The sequence below is a fragment of the Anomaloglossus baeobatrachus genome, chromosome 7, assembly GCF_048569485.1.
Source record: "Anomaloglossus baeobatrachus isolate aAnoBae1 chromosome 7, aAnoBae1.hap1, whole genome shotgun sequence".
NCBI classification, from domain to species: domain Eukaryota; kingdom Metazoa; phylum Chordata; class Amphibia; order Anura; family Aromobatidae; genus Anomaloglossus; species Anomaloglossus baeobatrachus.
Genome location: NC_134359.1, coordinates 204999626 through 205021606, shown reverse-complemented (window position 1 = coordinate 205021606; position 21981 = coordinate 204999626). Strand labels below are relative to the sequence as shown.

At 37.9% G+C, this 21981-nt stretch overlaps 6 non-coding genes across 6 annotated transcripts; all 6 read left to right on the top strand.

The window, feature by feature from the left end:
• The first annotated feature begins 5744 nt into the window (after window positions 1–5744).
• On the top strand, window positions 5745–5818 carry TRNAT-CGU (transfer RNA threonine (anticodon CGU)). The gene has a single exon. It is a non-coding gene; the product is annotated as a tRNA-Thr (tRNA).
• A 1605-nt stretch (window positions 5819–7423) lies between these two features.
• On the top strand, window positions 7424–7497 carry TRNAT-CGU (transfer RNA threonine (anticodon CGU)). Its single transcript has one exon. It is a non-coding gene; the product is annotated as a tRNA-Thr (tRNA).
• Window positions 7498–9940: 2443 nt separating this feature from the next.
• Window positions 9941–10014, top strand: TRNAT-CGU (transfer RNA threonine (anticodon CGU)). The gene has a single exon. It is a non-coding gene; the product is annotated as a tRNA-Thr (tRNA).
• Window positions 10015–11619: 1605 nt separating this feature from the next.
• On the top strand, window positions 11620–11693 carry TRNAT-CGU (transfer RNA threonine (anticodon CGU)). Its single transcript has one exon. It is a non-coding gene; the product is annotated as a tRNA-Thr (tRNA).
• Window positions 11694–14136: 2443 nt separating this feature from the next.
• TRNAT-CGU (transfer RNA threonine (anticodon CGU)) lies at window positions 14137–14210 on the top strand. Its single transcript has one exon. It is a non-coding gene; the product is annotated as a tRNA-Thr (tRNA).
• A 7484-nt stretch (window positions 14211–21694) lies between these two features.
• Window positions 21695–21768, top strand: TRNAT-CGU (transfer RNA threonine (anticodon CGU)). Its single transcript has one exon. It is a non-coding gene; the product is annotated as a tRNA-Thr (tRNA).
• The last annotated feature ends 213 nt before the right edge of the window (window positions 21769–21981 follow it).

Here is a 21981-nt window from a genome sequence, read left to right as displayed (position 1 = left end):
ACTAAAGTCAAACTTGCCTTTCTCATATCCCTAAGATAGTGCTATGAAGAGATTCTAAATCTGTTATGTATAAGTGTTCAAAAGGAAGAAGATGTCACCCAATGTAGGATGGCATCAAGCATGTCAAATGACAACAGTGCGTTTTCCTTTGCCAGATTGAAATACTTCCACACATCTAACCCTGTTAAAAAAGTTTGATAACAGCTTTCTTGAACAGATAATGCTTTAAATATTCACTACTTGGGCTGAAAAAGATAATTAAGATTTTCAAATCTGGAGATGAAGATTACATCAACGAGTATGGGATTCGGACCCATGCATGTTCACCTTAACCACCCAGCACTTCGTCTACAGGAAGAGACTGAAGCTAGGTAATGTGATCTGATGAGGAATTTGACAAGTCTGTGCAATTTCACTAAAGTTTGTGTATCAGCTTCTGGCAAAGTGGGCCTTATCCCATCTCCGACAGTGGATAATGTCAAGAGTTAGACTAGCTCAAGCTGTATCAGAAATGAACCAAAGCTCAGGGTTTTAATACCAGTAATTTAATAAAGATTATATTTTGTGTCACTATTGAAGCCCTAAAAAATGGTTTACCACAGAATGAATTTTCATTAGTCTGTCTCTAGACATTAGAGGACACTGAAGGATATGATGTGAGGGCCACTCTACTGGAAGCTGCTTTTTTTATTATCATGAGGCAAAGTGGTGCTGTGCCTTAGTGGGTTAAAGCGCCTGTCTTGTAAACAGGAGATCCTGAGTTCAAATCTCAGCAGTGCCTTCTTTTCATAGTCTCAGTATGGAGGTTTATTTCCGTAATTGTAACTTTCATAGTAAGAAGACTAAAGTCAAACTTGCCTTTCTCATATCCCTAAGATAGTGCAATGAAGAGATTCTAAATCTGTTATGTATAAGTGTTCAAAAGGAAGAAGATGTCACCCAATGTAGGATGGCATCAAGCATGTCAAATGACAACAGTGCGTTTTCCTTTGCCAGATTGAAATACTTCCACACATCTAACCCTGTTAAAAAAGTTTGATAACAGCTTTCTTGAACAGATAATGCTTTAAATATTCACCACTTGGGCTGAAAAAGATAATTAAGATTTTCAAATCTGGAGATGAAGATTACATCAACGAGTATGGGATTCGGACCCATGCATGTTCACCTTAACCACCCAGCACTTCTTCTACAGGAAGAGACTGAAGCTAGGTAATGTGATCTGATGAGGAATTTGACAAGTCTGTGCAATTTCACTAAAGTTTGTGTATCAGCTTCTGGCAAAGTGGGCCTTATCCCATCTCCGACAGTGGATAATGTCAAGAGTTAGACTAGCTCAAACTGTATCAGAAATGAACCAAAGCTCAGGGTTTTAATACCAGTAATTTAATAAAGATTATATTTTGTGTCACTATTGAAGCCCTAAAAAATGGTTTACCACAGAATGAATTTTCATTAGTCTGTCTCTAGACATAAGAGGACACTGAAGGACATGGTGTGAGGGCCACTCTACTGGAAGCTGCTTTTTTTATTATCATGAGGCAAAGTGGTGCTGTGGCTTAGTGGGTTGAAGCGCCTGTCTTGTAAACAGGAGATCCTGAGTTCAAATCTCAGCAGTGCCTTCTTTTCATAGTCTCAGTATGGAGGTTTATTTCCTTAACTGTAACTTTCATAGTAAGAAGACTAAAGTCAAACTTGCCTTTCTCATATCCCTAAGATAGTGCTATGAAGAGATTCTAAATCTGTTATGTATAAGTGTTCAAAAGGAAGAAGATGTCACCCAATGTAGGATGGCATCAAGCATGTCAAATGACATCAGTGCATTTTCCTTTGCCAGATTGAAATACTTCCACACATCTAACCCTGTTAAAAAAGTTTGATAACAGCTTTCTTGAACAGATAATGCTTTAAATATTCACCACTTGGGCTGAAAAAGATAATTAAGATTTTCAAATCTGGAGATGAAGATTACATCGAGTATGGGATTCATACCCATGCATGTTCACCTTAACCTCTCAGCACCTCGTCTACAGGAAAAGACTGAAGCTAGGTAATGTGATCTGATGAGGAATTTGAGAAGTATGTGCAATTTCACTAAAGTTTGTGTATCAGCTTCTGGCAAAGTGGGCCTTATCCCATCTCCGACAGTGGATAATGTCAAGAGTTAGACTAGCTCAAGCTGTATCAGAAATGAACCAAAGCTCAGGGTTTTAATACCAGTAATTTAATAAAGATTATATTTTGTGTCACTATTGAAGCCCTAAAAAATGGTTTACCACAGAATGAATTTTCATTAGTCTGTCTCTAGACATTAGAGGACACTGAAGGACATGGTGTGAGGGCCACTCTACTGGAAGCTGCTTTTTTTATTATCATGAGGCAAAGTGGTGCTGTGGTTTAGTGGGTTAAAGCGCCTGTTTTGTAAACAGGAGATCCTGAGTTCAAATCTCAGCAGTGCATTCTTTTCATAGTCTCAGTATGGAGGTTTATTTCCGTAATTGTAACTTTCATAGTAAGAAGACTAAAGTCAAACTTGCCTTTCTCATATCCCTAAGATAGTGCTATGAAGAGATTCTAAATCTGTTATGTATAAGTGTTCAAAAGGAAGAAGATGTCACCCAATGTAGGATGGCATCAAGCATGTCAAATGACAACAGTGTGTTTTCCTTTGCCAGATTGAAATACTTCCACACATCTAACCCTGTTAAAAAAGTTTGATAACAGCTTTCTTGAACAGATAATGCTTTAAATATTCACTACTTGGGCTGAAAAAGATAATTAAGATTTTCAAATCTGGAGATGAAGATTACATCAACGAGTATGGGATTCGGACCCATGCATGTTCACCTTAACCACCCAGCACTTCGTCTACAGGAAGAGACTGAAGCTAGGTAATGTGATCTGATGAGGAATTTGACAAGTCTGTGCAATTTCACTAAAGTTTGTGTATCAGCTTCTGGCAAAGTGGGCCTTATCCCATCTCCGACAGTGGATAATGTCAAGAGTTAGACTAGCTCAAGCTGTATCAGAAATGAACCAAAGCTCAGGGTTTTAATACCAGTAATTTAATAAAGATTATATTTTGTGTCACTATTGAAGCCCTAAAAAATGGTTTACCACAGAATGAATTTTCATTAGTCTGTCTCTAGACATAAGAGGACACTGAAGGACATGGTGTGAGGGCCACTCTACTGGAAGCTGCTTTTTTTATTATCATGAGGCAAAGTGGTAATGTGGCTTAGTGGGTTAAAGCGCCTCTCTCGTAAACAGGAGATCCTGAGTTCAAATCTCAGCAGTGCCTTCTTTTCATAGTCTCAGTATGGAGGTTTATTTCCTTAACTGTAACTTTCATAGTAAGAAGACTAAAGTCAAACTTGCCTTTCTCATATCCCTAAGATAGTGCTATGAAGAGATTCTAAATCTGTTATGTATAAGTGTTCAAAAGGAAGAAGATGTCACCCAATGTAGGATGGCATCAAGCATGTCAAATGACATCAGTGCATTTTCCTTTGCCAGATTGAAATACTTCCACACATCTAACCCTGTTAAAAAAGTTTGATAACAGCTTTCTTGAACAGATAATGCTTTAAATATTCACCACTTGGGCTGAAAAAGATAATTAAGATTTTCAAATCTGGAGATGAAGATTACATCGAGTATGGGATTCATACCCATGCATGTTCACCTTAACCTCTCAGCACCTCGTCTACAGGAAAAGACTGAAGCTAGGTAATGTGATCTGATGAGGAATTTGAGAAGTATGTGCAATTTCACTAAAGTTTGTGTATCAGCTTCTGGCAAAGTGGGCCTTATCCCATCTCCGACAGTGGATAATGTCAAGAGTTAGACTAGCTCAAGCTGTATCAGAAATGAACCAAAGCTCAGGGTTTTAATACCAGTAATTTAATAAAGATTATATTTTGTGTCACTATTGAAGCCCTAAAAAATGGTTTACCACAGAATGAATTTTCATTAGTCTGTCTCTAGACATTAGAGGACACTGAAGGACATGGTGTGAGGGCCACTCTACTGGAAGCTGCTTTTTTTATTATCATGAGGCAAAGTGGTGCTGTGGCTTAGTGGGTTAAAGCGCCTGTCTTGTAAACAGGAGATCCTGAGTTCAAATCTCAGCAGTGCCTTCTTTTCATAGTCTCAGTATGGAGGTTTATTTCCGTAATTGTAACTTTCATAGTAAGAAGACTAAAGTCAAACTTGCCTTTCTCATATCCCTAAGATAGTGCAATGAAGAGATTCTAAATCTGTTATGTATAAGTGTTCAAAAGGAAGAAGATGTCACCCAATGTAGGATGGCATAAAGCATGTCAAATGACATCAGTGCATTTTCCTTTGCCAGATTGAAATACTTCCACACATCTAACCCTGTTAAAAAAGTTTGATAACAGCTTTCTTGAACAGATAATGCTTTAAATATTCACCACTTGGGCTGAAAAAGATAATTAAGATTTTCAAATCTGGAGATGAAGATTACATCGAGTATGGGATTCATACCCATGCATGTTCACCTTAACCTCTCAGCACCTCGTCTACAGGAAAAGACTGAAGCTAGGTAATGTGATCTGATGAGGAATTTGAGAAGTATGTGCAATTTCACTAAAGTTTGTGTATCAGCTTCTGGCAAAGTGGGCCTTATCCCATCTCCGACAGTGGATAATGTCAAGAGTTAGACTAGCTCAAGCTGTATCAGAAATGAACCAAAGCTCAGGGTTTTAATACCAGTAATTTAATAAAGATTATATTTTGTGTCACTATTGAAGCCCTAAAAAATGGTTTACCACAGAATGAATTTTCATTAGTCTGTCTATAGACATTAGAGGACACTGAAGGACATGGTGTGAGGGCCACTCTACTGGAAGCTGCTTTTTTTATTATCATGAGGCAAAGTGGTGCTGTGGTTTAGTGGGTTAAAGCGCCTGTCTTGTAAACAGGAGATCCTGAGTTCAAATCTCAGCAGTGCCTTCTTTTCATAGTCTCAGTATGGAGGTTTATTTCCGTAATTGTAACTTTCATAGTAAGAAGACTAAAGTCAAACTTGCCTTTCTCATATCCCTAAGATAGTGCAATGAAGAGATTCTAAATCTGTTATGTATAAGTGTTCAAAAGGAAGAAGATGTCACCCAATGTAGGATGGCATCAAGCATGTCAAATGACAACAGTGTGTTTTCCTTTGCCAGATTGAAATACTTCCACACATCTAACCCTGTTAAAAAAGTTTGATAACAGCTTTCTTGAACAGATAATGCTTTAAATATTCACTACTTGGGCTGAAAAAGATAATTAAGATTTTCAAATCTGGAGATGAAGATTACATCAACGAGTATGGGATTCGGACCCATGCATGTTCACCTTAACCACCCAGCACTTCGTCTACAGGAAGAGACTGAAGCTAGGTAATGTGATCTGATGAGGAATTTGACAAGTCTGTGCAATTTCACTAAAGTTTGTGTATCAGCTTCTGGCAAAGTGGGCCTTATCCCATCTCCGACAGTGGATAATGTCAAGAGTTAGACTAGCTCAAGCTGTATCAGAAATGAACCAAAGCTCAGGGTTTTAATACCAGTAATTTAATAAAGATTATATTTTGTGTCACTATTGAAGCCCTAAAAAATGGTTTACCACAGAATGAATTTTCATTAGTCTGTCTCTAGACATAAGAGGACACTGAAGGACATGGTGTGAGGGCCACTCTACTGGAAGCTGCTTTTTTTATTATCATGAGGCAAAGTGGTGCTGTGGCTTAGTGGGTTAAAGCGCCTGTCTCGTAAACAGGAGATCCTGAGTTCAAATCTCAGCAGTGCCTTCTTTTCATAGTCTCAGTATGGAGGTTTATTTCCTTAACTGTAACTTTCATAGTAAGAAGACTAAAGTCAAACTTGCCTTTCTCATATCCCTAAGATAGTGCTATGAAGAGATTCTAAATCTGTTATGTATAAGTGTTCAAAAGGAAGAAGATGTCACCCAATGTAGGATGGCATCAAGCATGTCAAATGACATCAGTGCATTTTCCATTGCCAGATTGAAATACTTCCACACATCTAACCCTGTTAAAAAAGTTTGATAACAGCTTTCTTGAACAGATAATGCTTTAAATATTCACCACTTGGGCTGAAAAAGATAATTAAGATTTTCAAATCTGGAGATGAAGATTACATCGAGTATGGGATTCATACCCATGCATGTTCACCTTAACCTCTCAGCACCTCGTCTACAGGAAAAGACTGAAGCTAGGTAATGTGATCTGATGAGGAATTTGAGAAGTATGTGCAATTTCACTAAAGTTTGTGTATCAGCTTCTGGCAAAGTGGGCCTTATCCCATCTCCGACAGTGGATAATGTCAAGAGTTAGACTAGCTCAAGCTGTATCAGAAATGAACCAAAGCTCAGGGTTTTAATACCAGTAATTTAATAAAGATTATATTTTGTGTCACTATTGAAGCCCTAAAAAATGGTTTACCACAGAATGAATTTTCATTAGTCTGTCTCTAGACATTAGAGGACACTGAAGGACATGGTGTGAGGGCCACTCTACTGGAAGCTGCTTTTTTTATTATCATGAGGCAAAGTGGTGCTGTGGCTTAGTGGGTTAAAGCGCCTGTCTTGTAAACAGGAGATCCTGAGTTCAAATCTCAGCAGTGCCTTCTTTTCATAGTCTCAGTATGGAGGTTTATTTCCGTAATTGTAACTTTCATAGTAAGAAGACTAAAGTCAAACTTGCCTTTCTCATATCCCTAAGATAGTGCAATGAAGAGATTCTAAATCTGTTATGTATAAGTGTTCAAAAGGAAGAAGATGTCACCCAATGTAGGATGGCATCAAGCATGTCAAATGACAACAGTGTGTTTTCCTTTGCCAGATTGAAATACTTCCACACATCTAACCCTGTTAAAAAAGTTTGATAACAGCTTTCTTGAACAGATAATGCTTTAAATATTCACTACTTGGGCTGAAAAAGATAATTAAGATTTTCAAATCTGGAGATGAAGATTACATCAACGAGTATGGGATTCGGACCCATGCATGTTCACCTTAACCACCCAGCACTTCGTCTACAGGAAGAGACTGAAGCTAGGTAATGTGATCTGATGAGGAATTTGACAAGTCTGTGCAATTTCACTAAAGTTTGTGTATCAGCTTCTGGCAAAGTGGGCCTTATCCCATCTCCGACAGTGGATAATGTCAAGAGTTAGACTAGCTCAAGCTGTATCAGAAATGAACCAAAGCTCAGGGTTTTAATACCAGTAATTTAATAAAGATTATATTTTGTGTCACTATTGAAGCCCTAAAAAATGGTTTACCACAGAATGAATTTTCATTAGTCTGTCTCTAGACATAAGAGGACACTGAAGGACATGGTGTGAGGGCCACTCTACTGGAAGCTGCTTTTTTTATTATCATGAGGCAAAGTGGTGCTGTGGCTTAGTGGGTTAAAGCGCCTGTCTCGTAAACAGGAGATCCTGAGTTCAAATCTCAGCAGTGCCTTCTTTTCATAGTCTCAGTATGGAGGTTTATTTCCTTAACTGTAACTTTCATAGTAAGAAGACTAAAGTCAAACTTGCCTTTCTCATATCCCTAAGATAGTGCTATGAAGAGATTCTAAATCTGTTATGTATAAGTGTTCAAAAGGAAGAAGATGTCACCCAATGTAGGATGGCATCAAGCATGTCAAATGACAACAGTGTGTTTTCCTTTGCCAGATTGAAATACTTCCACACATCTAACCTTGTTAAAAAAGTTTGATAACAGCTTTCTTGAACAGATAATGCTTTAAATATTCACTACTTGGGCTGAAAAAGATAATTAAGATTTTCAAATCTGGAGATGAAGATTACATCGAGTATGGGATTCATACCCATGCATGTTCACCTTAACCTCTCAGCACCTCGTCTACAGGAAAAGACTGAAGCTAGGTAATGTGATCTGATGAGGAATTTGACAAGTCTGTGCAATTTCACTAAAGTTTGTGTATCAGCTTCTGGCAAAGTGTGCCTTATCTCATCTCCGACAGTGGATAATGTCAAGAGTTAGACTAGCTCAAACTGTATCAGAAATGAACCAAAGCTCAGGGTTTTAATACCAGTAATTTAATAAAGATTATATTTTGTGTCACTATTGAAGCCCTAAAAAATGGTTTACCACAGAATGAATTTTCATTAGTCTGTCTCTAGACATTAGAGGACACTGAAGGACATGGTGTGAGGGCCACTCTACTGGAAGCTGCTTTTTTTATTATCATGAGGCAAAGTGGTGCTGTGGCTTAGTGGGTTAAAGCGCCTGTTTTGTAAACAGGAGATCCTGAGTTTACATCGCAGCACTGCCTTCTTTTCATAGTCTCAGTATGGCAGTTTATTTCCTTAACTGGGACTTCCATAGTAAGAAGACTAAAGTCAAACTTGCCTTTTTCATATCTTTAAGATAGTGCAATGAAGAGATTCTAAATCTGTTATGTATAAGTGTTCAAAAGGAAGAAGATGTCACCCAATGTAGGATGGCATAAAGCATGTCAAATGACATCAGTGCATTTTCCTTTGCCAGATTGAAATACTTCCACACATCTAACCCTGTTAAAAAAGTTTGATAACAGCTTTCTTGAACAGATAATGCTTTAAATATTCACCACTTGGGCTGAAAAAGATAATTAAGATTTTCAAATCTGGAGATGAAGATTACATCGAGTATGGGATTCATACCCATGCATGTTCACCTTAACCTCTCAGCACCTCGTCTACAGGAAAAGACTGAAGCTAGGTAATGTGATCTGATGAGGAATTTGAGAAGTATGTGCAATTTCACTAAAGTTTGTGTATCAGCTTCTGGCAAAGTGGGCCTTATCCCATCTCCGACAGTGGATAATGTCAAGAGTTAGACTAGCTCAAGCTGTATCAGAAATGAACCAAAGCTCAGGGTTTTAATACCAGTAATTTAATAAAGATTATATTTTGTGTCACTATTGAAGCCCTAAAAAATGGTTTACCACAGAATGAATTTTCATTAGTCTGTCTATAGACATTAGAGGACACTGAAGGACATGGTGTGAGGGCCACTCTACTGGAAGCTGCTTTTTTTATTATCATGAGGCAAAGTGGTGCTGTGGTTTAGTGGGTTAAAGCGCCTGTCTTGTAAACAGGAGATCCTGAGTTCAAATCTCAGCAGTGCCTTCTTTTCATAGTCTCAGTATGGAGGTTTATTTCCGTAATTGTAACTTTCATAGTAAGAAGACTAAAGTCAAACTTGCCTTTCTCATATCCCTAAGATAGTGCAATGAAGAGATTCTAAATCTGTTATGTATAAGTGTTCAAAAGGAAGAAGATGTCACCCAATGTAGGATGGCATCAAGCATGTCAAATGACAACAGTGTGTTTTCCTTTGCCAGATTGAAATACTTCCACACATCTAACCCTGTTAAAAAAGTTTGATAACAGCTTTCTTGAACAGATAATGCTTTAAATATTCACTACTTGGGCTGAAAAAGATAATTAAGATTTTCAAATCTGGAGATGAAGATTACATCAACGAGTATGGGATTCGGACCCATGCATGTTCACCTTAACCACCCAGCACTTCGTCTACAGGAAGAGACTGAAGCTAGGTAATGTGATCTGATGAGGAATTTGACAAGTCTGTGCAATTTCACTAAAGTTTGTGTATCAGCTTCTGGCAAAGTGGGCCTTATCCCATCTCCGACAGTGGATAATGTCAAGAGTTAGACTAGCTCAAGCTGTATCAGAAATGAACCAAAGCTCAGGGTTTTAATACCAGTAATTTAATAAAGATTATATTTTGTGTCACTATTGAAGCCCTAAAAAATGGTTTACCACAGAATGAATTTTCATTAGTCTGTCTCTAGACATAAGAGGACACTGAAGGACATGGTGTGAGGGCCACTCTACTGGAAGCTGCTTTTTTTATTATCATGAGGCAAAGTGGTGCTGTGGCTTAGTGGGTTAAAGCGCCTGTCTCGTAAACAGGAGATCCTGAGTTCAAATCTCAGCAGTGCCTTCTTTTCATAGTCTCAGTATGGAGGTTTATTTCCTTAACTGTAACTTTCATAGTAAGAAGACTAAAGTCAAACTTGCCTTTCTCATATCCCTAAGATAGTGCTATGAAGAGATTCTAAATCTGTTATGTATAAGTGTTCAAAAGGAAGAAGATGTCACCCAATGTAGGATGGCATCAAGCATGTCAAATGACAACAGTGTGTTTTCCTTTGCCAGATTGAAATACTTCCACACATCTAACCTTGTTAAAAAAGTTTGATAACAGCTTTCTTGAACAGATAATGCTTTAAATATTCACTACTTGGGCTGAAAAAGATAATTAAGATTTTCAAATCTGGAGATGAAGATTACATCGAGTATGGGATTCATACCCATGCATGTTCACCTTAACCTCTCAGCACCTCGTCTACAGGAAAAGACTGAAGCTAGGTAATGTGATCTGATGAGGAATTTGACAAGTCTGTGCAATTTCACTAAAGTTTGTGTATCAGCTTCTGGCAAAGTGTGCCTTATCTCATCTCCGACAGTGGATAATGTCAAGAGTTAGACTAGCTCAAACTGTATCAGAAATGAACCAAAGCTCAGGGTTTTAATACCAGTAATTTAATAAAGATTATATTTTGTGTCACTATTGAAGCCCTAAAAAATGGTTTACCACAGAATGAATTTTCATTAGTCTGTCTCTAGACATTAGAGGACACTGAAGGACATGGTGTGAGGGCCACTCTACTGGAAGCTGCTTTTTTTATTATCATGAGGCAAAGTGGTGCTGTGGCTTAGTGGGTTAAAGCGCCTGTTTTGTAAACAGGAGATCCTGAGTTTACATCGCAGCACTGCCTTCTTTTCATAGTCTCAGTATGGCAGTTTATTTCCTTAACTGGGACTTCCATAGTAAGAAGACTAAAGTCAAACTTGCCTTTTTCATATCTTTAAGATAGTGCAATGAAGAGATTCTAAATCTGTTATGTATAAGTGTTCAAAAGGAAGAAGATGTCACCCAATGTAGGATGGCATCAAGCATGTCAAATGACAACTGTGCGTTTTCCTTTGCCAGATTGAAATACTTCCACACATCTAACCCTGTTAAAAAAGTTTGATAACAGCTTTCTTGAACAGATCATGCTTTAAATATTCACTACTTGGGCTGAAAAAGATAATTAAGATTTTCAAATCTGGAGATGAAGATTACATCAACGAGTATGGGATTCGGACCCATGCATGTTCACCTTAACCACCCAGCACTTCGTCTACAGGAAGAGACTGAAGCTAGGTAATGTGATCTGATGAGGAATTTGACAAGTCTGTGCAATTTCACTAAAGTTTGTGTATCAGCTTCTGGCAAAGTGGGCCTTATCCCATCTCCGACAGTGGATAATGTCAAGAGTTAGACTAGCTCAAGCTGTATCAGAAATGAACCAAAGCTCAGGGTTTTAATACCAGTAATTTAATAAAGATTATATTTTGTGTCACTATTGAAGCCCTAAAAAATGGTTTACCACAGAATGAATTTTCATTAGTCTGTCTCTAGACATAAGAGGACACTGAAGGACATGGTGTGAGGGCCACTCTACTGGAAGCTGCTTTTTTTATTATCATGAGGCAAAGTGGTGCTGTGGCTTAGTGGGTTAAAGCGCCTGTCTCGTAAACAGGAGATCCTGAGTTCAAATCTCAGCAGTGCCTTCTTTTCATAGTCTCAGTATGGAGGTTTATTTCCTTAACTGTAACTTTCATAGTAAGAAGACTAAAGTCAAACTTGCCTTTCTCATATCCCTAAGATAGTGCTATGAAGAGATTCTAAATCTGTTATGTATAAGTGTTCAAAAGGAAGAAGATGTCACCCAATGTAGGATGGCATCAAGCATGTCAAATGACAACAGTGTGTTTTCCTTTGCCAGATTGAAATACTTCCACACATCTAACCTTGTTAAAAAAGTTTGATAACAGCTTTCTTGAACAGATAATGCTTTAAATATTCACTACTTGGGCTGAAAAAGATAATTAAGATTTTCAAATCTGGAGATGAAGATTACATCGAGTATGGGATTCATACCCATGCATGTTCACCTTAACCTCTCAGCACCTCGTCTACAGGAAAAGACTGAAGCTAGGTAATGTGATCTGATGAGGAATTTGACAAGTCTGTGCAATTTCACTAAAGTTTGTGTATCAGCTTCTGGCAAAGTGTGCCTTATCTCATCTCCGACAGTGGATAATGTCAAGAGTTAGACTAGCTCAAACTGTATCAGAAATGAACCAAAGCTCAGGGTTTTAATACCAGTAATTTAATAAAGATTATATTTTGTGTCACTATTGAAGCCCTAAAAAATGGTTTACCACAGAATGAATTTTCATTAGTCTGTCTCTAGACATTAGAGGACACTGAAGGACATGGTGTGAGGGCCACTCTACTGGAAGCTGCTTTTTTTATTATCATGAGGCAAAGTGGTGCTGTGGCTTAGTGGGTTAAAGCGCCTGTTTTGTAAACAGGAGATCCTGAGTTTACATCGCAGCACTGCCTTCTTTTCATAGTCTCAGTATGGCAGTTTATTTCCTTAACTGGGACTTCCATAGTAAGAAGACTAAAGTCAAACTTGCCTTTTTCATATCTTTAAGATAGTGCAATGAAGAGATTCTAAATCTGTTATGTATAAGTGTTCAAAAGGAAGAAGATGTCACCCAATGTAGGATGGCATCAAGCATGTCAAATGACAACTGTGCATTTTCCTTTGCCAGATTGAAATACTTCCACACATCTAACCCTGTTAAAAAAGTTTGATAACAGCTTTCTTGAACAGATCATGCTTTAAATATTCACTACTTGGGCTGAAAAAGATAATTAAGATTTTCAAATCTGGAGATGAAGATTACATCAACGAGTATGGGATTCGGACCCATGCATGTTCACCTTAACCACCCAGCACTTCGTCTACAGGAAGAGACTGAAGCTAGGTAATGTGATCTGATGAGGAATTTGACAAGTCTGTGCAATTTCACTAAAGTTTGTGTATCAGCTTCTGGCAAAGTGGGCCTTATCCCATCTCCGACAGTGGATAATGTCAAGAGTTAGACTAGCTCAAGCTGTATCAGAAATGAACCAAAGCTCAGGGTTTTAATACCAGTAATTTAATAAAGATTATATTTTGTGTCACTATTGAAGCCCTAAAAAATGGTTTACCACAGAATGAATTTTCATTAGTCTGTCTCTAGACATTAGAGGACACTGAAGAACATGGTGTGAGGGCCACTCTACTGGAAGCTGCTTTTTTTATTATCATGAGTCAAAGTGGTGCTGTGGCTTAGTGGGTTAAAGCGCCTGTCTTGTAAACAGGAGATCCTGAGTTTACATCGCAGCACTGCCTTCTTTTCATAGTCTCAGTATGGCAGTTTATTTCCTTAACTGGGACTTCCATAGTAAGAAGACTAAAGTCAAACTTGCCTTTTTCATATCTTTAAGATAGTGCAATGAAGAGATTCTAAATCTGTTATGTATAAGTGTTCAAAAGGAAGAAGATGTCACCCAATGTAGGATGGCATCAAGCATGTCAAATGACAACAGTGCGTTTTCCTTTGCCAGATTGAAATACTTCCACACATCTAACCCTGTTAAAAAAGTTTGATAACAGCTTTCTTGAACAGATAATGCTTTAAATATTCACTACTTGGGCTAAAAAAGATAATTAAGATTTTCAAATCTGGAGATGAAGATTACATCGAGTATTGGATTCATACCCATGCAAGTTCATCTTAACCTCTCAGCACCTCGTCTACAGGAAAAGACTGAAGCTAGGTAATGTGATCTGATGAGGAATTTGACAAGTCTGTGCAATTTCACTAAAGTTTGTGTATCAGCTTCTGGCAAAGTGTGCCTTATCTCATCTCCGACAGTGGATAATGTCAAGAGTTAGACTAGCTCAAACTGTATCAGAAATGAACCAAAGCTCAGGGTTTTAATACCAGTAATTTAATAAAGATTATATTTTGTGTCACTATTGAAGCCCTAAAAAATGGTTTACCACAGAATGAATTTTCATTAGTCTGTCTCTAGACATAAGAGGACACTGAAGGACATGGTGTGAGGGCCACTCTACTGAAAGCTGCTTTTTTTATTATCATGAGGCAAAGTGGTGCTGTGGCTTAGTGGGTTAAAGCGCCTGTCTCGTAAACAGGAGATCCTGAGTTCAAATCTCAGCAGTGCCTTCTTTTCATAGTCTCAGTATGGAGGTTTATTTCCTTAACTGTAACTTTCATAGTAAGAAGACTAAAGTCAAACTTGCCTTTCTCATATCCCTAAGATAGTGCTATGAAGAGATTCTAAATCTGTTATGTATAAGTGTTCAAAAGGAAGAAGATGTCACCCAATGTAGGATGGCATCAAGCATGTCAAATGACATCAGTGCATTTTCCTTTGCCAGATTGAAATACTTCAATACTTCTAACCCTGTTAAAAAAGTTTGATAACAGCTTTCTTGAACAGATAAAGCTTTAAATATTCACTACTTGGGCTGAAAAAGATAATTAAGATTTTCAAATCTGGAGATGAAGATTACATTGAGTATGGGATTCATACCCATGCATGTTCACCTTAACCTCTCAGCACCTCGTCTACAGGAAAAGACTGAAGCTAGGTAATGTGATCTGATGAGGAATTTGACAAGTCTGTGCAATTTCACTAAAGTTTGTGTATCAGCTTCTGGCAAAGTGTGCCTTATCTCATCTCCGACAGTGGATAATGTCAAGAGTTAGACTAGCTCAAACTGTATCAGAAATGAACCAAAGCTCAGGGTTTTAATACCAGTAATTTAATAAAGATTATATTTTGTGTCACTATTGAAGCCCTAAAAAATGGTTTACCACAGAATGAATTTTCATTAGTCTGTCTCTAGACATTAGAGGACACTGAAGGACATGGTGTGAGGGCCACTCTACTGGAAGCTGCTTTTTTTATTATCATGAGGCAAAGTGGTGCTGTGGCTTAGTGGGTTAAAGCGCCTGTTTCGTAAACAGGAGATCCCGAGTTTTCATCTCAGCACTGCCTTCTTTTCATAGTCTCAGTATGGCAGTTTATTTCCTTAACTGGGACTTCCATAGTAAGAAGACTAAAGTCAAACTTGCCTTTTTCATATCTTTAAGATAGTGCAATGAAGAGATTCTAAATCTGTTATGTATAAGTGTTCAAAAGGAAGAAGATGTCACCCAATGTAGGATGGCATCAAGCATGTCAAATGACAACAGTGCGTTTTCCTTTGCCAGATTGAAATACTTCCACACATCTAACCCTGTTAAAAAAGTTTGATAACAGCTTTCTTGAACAGATAATGCTTTAAATATTCACTACTTGGGCTGAAAAAGATAATTAAGATTTTCAAATCTGGAGATGAAGATTACATCAACGAGTATGGGATTCGGACCCATGCATGTTCACCTTAACCACCCAGCACTTCGTCTACAGGAAGATACTGAAGCTAGGTAATGTGATCTGATGAGGAATTTGACAAGTCTGTGCAATTTCACTAAAGTTTGTGTATCAGCTTCTGGCAAAGTGGGCCTTATCCCATCTCCGACAGTGGATAATGTCAAGAGTTAGACTAGCTCAAGCTGTATCAGAAATGAACCAAAGCTCAGGGTTTTAATACAAGTAATTTAATAAAGATTATATTTTGTCACTATTGAAGCCCTAAAAAATGGTTTACCACAGAATTAATTTTCATTAGTCTGTCTCTAGACATTAGAGGACACTGAAGGATATGATGTGAGGGCCACTCTACTGGAAGCTGATTTTTTTATTATCATGAGGTAAAGTGATGCTGTGGCTTAGTGGGTTAAAGCGCCTGTCTTGTAAACAGGAGATTCTGAGTTCAAATCTCAGCAGTGCCTTCTTTTCATAGTCTCAGTATGGAGGTTTATTTCCGTAATTGTAACTTTCATAGTAAGAAGACTAAAGTCAAACTTGCCTTTCTCATATCCCTAAGATAGTGCAATGAAGAGATTCTAAATCTGTTATGTATAAGTGTTCAAAAGGAAGAAGATGTCACCCAATGTAGGATGGCATCAAGCATGTTAAATGACAACAGTGCGTTTTCCTTTGCCAGATTGAAATACTTCCACACATCTAACCCTGTTAAAAAAGTTTGATAACAGCTTTCTTGAACAGATAATGCTTTAAATATTCACTACTTGGGCTGAAAAAGATAATTAAGATTTTCAAATCTGGAGATGAAGATTACATCAACGAGTATGGGATTCGGACCCATGCATGTTCACCTTAACCACCCAGCACTTCGTCTACAGGAAGAGACTGAAGCTAGGTAATGTGATCTGATGAGGAATTTGACAAGTCTGTGCAATTTCACTAAAGTTTGTGTATCAGCTCCTGGCAAAGTGGGCCTTATCCTATCTCCGACAGTGGATAATGTCAAGAGTTAGACTAGCTCAAGCTGTATCAGAAATGAACCAAAGCTCAGGGTTTTAATACCAGTAATTTAATAAAGATTATATTTTGTGTCACTATTGAAGCCCTAAAAAATGGTTTACCACAGAATGAATTTTCATTAGTCTGTCTCTAGACATTAGAGGACACTGAAGGATATGATGTGAGGGCCACTCTACTGGAAGCTGCTTTTTTTATTATCATGAGGCAAAGTGGTGCTGTGGCTTAGTGGGTTAAAGCGCCTGTCTTGTAAACAGGAGATTCTGAGTTCAAATCTCAGCAGTGCCTTCTTTTCATAGTCTCAGTATGGAGGTTTATTTCCGTAATTGTAACTTTCATAGTAAGAAGACTAAAGTCAAACTTGCCTTTCTCATATCCCTAAGATAGTGCAATGAAGAGATTCTAAATCTGTTATGTGTAAGTGTTCAAAAGGAAGAAGATGTCACCCAATGTAGGATGGCATCAAGCATGTCAAATGACAACAGTGCGTTTTCCTTTGCCAGATTGAAATACTTCCACACATCTAAGCCTGTTAAAAAAGTTTGATAACAGCTTTCTTGAACAGATAATGCTTTAAATATTCACTACTTGGGCTGAAAAAGATAATTAAGATTTTCAAATCTGGAGATGAAGATTACATCAACGAGTATGGGATTCGGACCCATGCATGTTCACCTTAACCACCCAGCACTTCGTCTACAGGAAGAGACTGAAGCTAGGTAATGTGATCTGATGAGGAATTTGACAAGTCTGTGCAATTTCACTAAAGTTTGTGTATCAGCTCCTGGCAAAGTGGGCCTTATCCTATCTCCGACAGTGGATAATGTCAAGAGTTAGACTAGCTCAAGCTGTATCAGAAATGAACCAAAGCTCAGGGTTTTAATACCAGTAATTTAATAAAGATTATATTTTGTGTCACTATTGAAGCCCTAAAAAATGGTTTACCACAGAATGAATTTTCATTAGTCTGTCTCTAGACATTAGAGGACACTGAAGGATATGATGTGAGGGCCACTCTACTGGAAGCTGCTTTTTTTATTATCATGAGGCAAAGTGGTGCTGTGGCTTAGTGGGTTAAAGCGCCTGTCTTGTAAACAGGAGATTCTGAGTTCAAATCTCAGCAGTGCCTTCTTTTCATAGTCTCAGTATGGAGGTTTATTTCCGTAATTGTAACTTTCATAGTAAGAAGACTAAAGTCAAACTTGCCTTTCTCATATCCCTAAGATAGTGCAATGAAGAGATTCTAAATCTGTTATGTGTAAGTGTTCAAAAGGAAGAAGATGTCACCCAATGTAGGATGGCATCAAGCATGTCAAATGACAACAGTGCGTTTTCCTTTGCCAGATTGAAATACTTCCACACATCTAAGCCTGTTAAAAAAGTTTGATAACAGCTTTCTTGAACAGATAATGCTTTAAATATTCACTACTTGGGCTGAAAAAGATAATTAAGATTTTCAAATCTGGAGATGAAGATTACATCAACGAGTATGGGATTCGGACCCATGCATGTTCACCTTAACCACCCAGCACTTCGTCTACAGGAAGAGACTGAAGCTAGGTAATGTGATCTGATGAGGAAGTTGACAAGTCTGTGCAATTTCACTAAAGTTTGTGTATCAGCTCCTGGCAAAGTGGGCCTTATCCTATCTCCGACAGTGGATAATGTCAAGAGTTAGACTAGCTCAAGCTGTATCAGAAATGAACCAAAGCTCAGGGTTTTAATACCAGTAATTTAATAAAGATTATATTTTGTGTCACTATTGAAGCCCTAAAAAATGGTTTACCACAGAATGAATTTTCATTAGTCTGTCTCTAGACATTAGAGGACACTGAAGGATATGATGTGAGAGCCACTCTACTGGAAGCTGCTTTTTTTATTATCATGAGGCAAAGTGGTGCTGTGGCTTAGTGGGTTAAAGCGCCTGTCTTGTAAACAGGAGAGCCTGAGTTCAAATCTCAGCAGTGCCTTCTTTTCATAGTCTCAGTATGGAGGTTTATTTCCGTAATTGTAACTTTCATAGTAAGAAGACTAAGGTCAAACTTGCCTTTCTCATATCTTTAAGATAGTACAATGAAGAGATTCTAAATATGTTATGTATAAGTGTTCAAAAGGAAGAAGATGTCACCCAATGTAGGATGGCATCAAGCATGTCAAATGACAACAGTGCGTTTTCCTTTGCCAGATTGAAATACTTCCACACATCTAACCCTGTTAAAAAAGTTTGATAACAGCTTTCTTGAACAGATAATGCTTGAAATATTCACCACTTGGGCTGAAAAAGATAATTAAGATTTTCAAATCTGGAGATGAAGATTACATCGAGTATGGGATTCATACCCATGCATGTTCACCTTGACCTCTCAGCACCTCGTCTACAGGAAAAGACTGAAGCTAGGTAATGTGATCTGATGAGGAATTTGACAAGTCTGTGCAATTTCACTAAAGTTTGTGTATCAGCTTCTGGCAAAGTGTGCCTTATCTCATCTCCGACAGTGGATAATGTCAAGAGTTAGACTAGCTCAAACTGTATCAGAAATGAACCAAAGCTCAGGGTTTTAATACCAGTAATTTAATAAAGATTATATTTTGTGTCACTATTGAAGCCCTAAAAAATGGTTTACCACAGAATGAATTTTCATTAGTCTGTCTCTAGACATTAGAGGACACTGAAGGATATGATGTGAGGGCCACTCTACTGGAAGCTGCTTTTTTTATTATCATGAGGCAAAGTGGTGCTGTGGCTTAGTGGGTTAAAGCGCCTGTCTTGTAAACAGGAGATTCTGAGTTCAAATCTCAGCAGTGCCTTCTTTTCATAGTCTCAGTATGGAGGTTTATTTCCGTAATTGTAACTTTCATAGTAAGAAGACTAAAGTCAAACTTGCCTTTCTCATATCCCTAAGATAGTGCAATGAAGAGATTCTAAATCTGTTATGTGTAAGTGTTCAAAAGGAAGAAGATGTCACCCAATGTAGGATGGCATCAAGCATGTCAAATGACAACAGTGCGTTTTCCTTTGCCAGATTGAAATACTTCCACACATCTAAGCCTGTTAAAAAAGTTTGATAACAGCTTTCTTGAACAGATAATGCTTTAAATATTCACTACTTGGGCTGAAAAAGATAATTAAGATTTTCAAATCTGGAGATGAAGATTACATCAACGAGTATGGGATTCGGACCCATGCATGTTCACCTTAACCACCCAGCACTTCGTCTACAGGAAGAGACTGAAGCTAGGTAATGTGATCTGATGAGGAATTTGACAAGTCTGTGCAATTTCACTAAAGTTTGTGTATCAGCTCCTGGCAAAGTGGGCCTTATCCTATCTCCGACAGTGGATAATGTCAAGAGTTAGACTAGCTCAAGCTGTATCAGAAATGAACCAAAGCTCAGGGTTTTAATACCAGTAATTTAATAAAGATTATATTTTGTGTCACTATTGAAGCCCTAAAAAATGGTTTACCACAGAATGAATTTTCATTAGTCTGTCTCTAGACATTAGAGGACACTGAAGGATATGATGTGAGGGCCACTCTACTGGAAGCTGCTTTTTTTATTATCATGAGGCAAAGTGGTGCTGTGGCTTAGTGGGTTAAAGCGCCTGTCTTGTAAACAGGAGATTCTGAGTTCAAATCTCAGCAGTGCCTTCTTTTCATAGTCTCAGTATGGAGGTTTATTTCCGTAATTGTAACTTTCATAGTAAGAAGACTAAAGTCAAACTTGCCTTTCTCATATCCCTAAGATAGTGCAATGAAGAGATTCTAAATCTGTTATGTGTAAGTGTTCAAAAGGAAGAAGATGTCACCCAATGTAGGATGGCATCAAGCATGTCAAATGACAACAGTGCGTTTTCCTTTGCCAGATTGAAATACTTCCACACATCTAAGCCTGTTAAAAAAGTTTGATAACAGCTTTCTTGAACAGATAATGCTTTAAATATTCACTACTTGGGCTGAAAAAGATAATTAAGATTTTCAAATCTGGAGATGAAGATTACATCAACGAGTATGGGATTCGGACCCATGCATGTTCACCTTAACCACCCAGCACTTCGTCTACAGGAAGAGACTGAAGCTAGGTAATGTGATCTGATGAGGAATTTGACAAGTCTGTGCAATTTCACTAAAGTTTGTGTATCAGCTCCTGGCAAAGTGGGCCTTATCCTATCTCCGACAGTGGATAATGTCAAGAGTTAGACTAGCTCAAGCTGTATCAGAAATGAACCAAAGCTCAGGGTTTTAATACCAGTAATTTAATAAAGATTATATTTTGTGTCACTATTGAAGCCCTAAAAAATGGTTTACCACAGAATGAATTTTCATTAGTCTGTCTCTAGACATTAGAGGACACTGAAGGATATGATGTGAGAGCCACTCTACTGGAAGCTGCTTTTTTTATTATCATGAGGCAAAGTGGTGCTGTGGCTTAGTGGGTTAAAGCGCCTGTCTTGTAAACAGGAGAGCCTGTGTTCAAATCTCAGCAGTGCCTTCTTTTCATAGTCTCAGTATGGAGGTTTATTTCCGTAATTGTAACTTTCATAGTAAGAAGACTAAGGTCAAACTTGCCTTTCTCATATCTTTAAGATAGTACAATGAAGAGATTCTAAATATGTTATGTATAAGTGTTCAAAAGGAAGAAGATGTCACCCAATGTAGGATGGCATCAAGCATGTCAAATGACATCAGTGCATTTTCCTTTGCCAGATTGAAATACTTCCACACTTCTAACCCTGTTAAAAAAGTTTGATAACAGCTTTCTTGAACAGATAATGCTTTAAATATTCACTACTTGGGCTGAAAAAGATAATTAAGATTTTCAAATCTGGAGATGAAGATTACATCGAGTATGGGATTCATACCCATGCATGTTCACCTTAACCTCTCAGCACCTCGTCTACAGGAAAAGACTGAAGCTAGGTAATGTGATCTGATGAGGAATTTGACAAGTCTGTGCAATTTCACTAAAGTTTGTGTATCAGCTTCTGGCAAAGTGTGCCTTATCTCATCTCCGACAGTGGATAATGTCAAGAGTTAGACTAGCTCAAACTGTATCAGAAATGAACCAAAGCTCAGGGTTATAATACCAGTAATTTAATAAAGATTATTTTTTGTGTCACTATTGAAGCCCTAAAAAATGGTTTACCACAGAATGAATTTTCATTAGTCTGTCTCTAGACATAAGAGGACACTTAAGGACATGGTGTGAGGGCCACTCTACTGGAAGCTGCTTTTTTTATTATCATGAGGCAAAGTGGTGCTGTGGCTTAGTGGGTTAAAGCGCCTGTCTCGTAAACAGGAGATCCTGAGTTCAAATCTCAGCAGTGCCTTCTTTTCATAGTCTCAGTATGGAGGTTTATTTCCTTGACTGTAACTTTCATAGTAAGAAGACTAAAATCAAACTTGCCTTTCTCATATCCCTAAGATAGTGCTATGAAGAGATTCTAAATCTGTTATGTATAAGTGTTCAAAAGGAAGAAGATGTCACCCAATGTAGGATGGCATCAAGCATGTCAAATGACATCAGTGCATTTTCCTTTGCC